This window comes from Tupaia chinensis, unplaced genomic scaffold (assembly GCF_000334495.1).
Source record: "Tupaia chinensis unplaced genomic scaffold, TupChi_1.0 Scaffold000507_2, whole genome shotgun sequence".
Lineage (NCBI taxonomy): Eukaryota > Metazoa > Chordata > Mammalia > Scandentia > Tupaiidae > Tupaia > Tupaia belangeri.
Genome location: NW_006160020.1, coordinates 25,677 through 26,627, shown reverse-complemented (window position 1 = coordinate 26,627; position 951 = coordinate 25,677). Strand labels below are relative to the sequence as shown.

The window sequence follows — 951 nt, the reverse complement described above, 5'->3', positions numbered from 1 at the left end:
CTCATCTCTGCAGACATGGCCTTGTCCAAGGATGCACTGTGGCAGCTTCCCAGAGAGCCCTCCTCGTGGCTCTCAGGACTTACACGCCTCTCCCACATAACCGCCCTGAGGAGCCAATCTGTGGGGAGTCTGGGTAGCAGGGTCTGAATTGGTCCTGGACAGGCAGGCCCTCATGTGGCTGAATTACTGTGTCACCTCTGCCAGCACAGCTGAGCCCCACACTAGACACGAAAACCAGGGACCCCTCTTCTTGCTGGCTGAGGCTGGGTTGAGAGCACATGGTAGAGGTCCTTGGTCCACTTGGTGTCACAGGTTTGAGATTTGGGAGGTACAGGGTTCTGAGCTCCAGGCGGACCACAGTGGCTGATGAGCATTGTTTAATTCCCCATCCTGAAGTCATGGTACAGATTTACAGGGAGGTGAATCAGAGGGTGCTCAAGGCTCTCCCCTACAGAGCACCTCTCAGTGTGTGCATTTGTGCTTTCTCTGGTGCCCTGCTGCCAGCAACTTGTTTCTTGAGGACTTGATGGAACTTGTGATATCTCAGCTTGCCTGGTAGTGTGGATCAGGCAGGGGAAGGGGTAACACCATAGAGAGAGGACCACAGAGAATTCAGATTCCTCCTTACTCAGTATTTATTTTTTTTTCTTTTTTAAGTTTTCTTTCTTTATTATCAACATCATGATCTGGTATGTATTACATTGACTCGCATATAACTTTACAGTGTATTACATTTCTTTTTCCAGAAGGAATACCATGCATGTCGGTCAATACAGAGACATTAGGGAACCAGCAGTTAGCGTAAAGGCTATGTCGCTGGACTCCCACGTAGTCAACCGCAGTTCGTGTCCCGGACCCGGTGGCTTAAAACTCATGCCGGGCGCGTGTGCGTGCGTGCCCAAGATCCCGAGAGGAGAATGGAGGAGAAGGGATTGCGGCGTGACCATCCCC

At 51.2% G+C, this 951-nt stretch overlaps 1 long non-coding RNA gene across 1 annotated transcript in view; it reads left to right on the top strand.

The window, feature by feature from the left end:
- LOC106735739 (uncharacterized) overlaps nucleotides 1–951 on the top strand; it is a 3,116-nt gene that overhangs the window by 848 nt on the left and 1,317 nt on the right. The gene's annotated exons all lie outside the window — the stretch shown is intronic.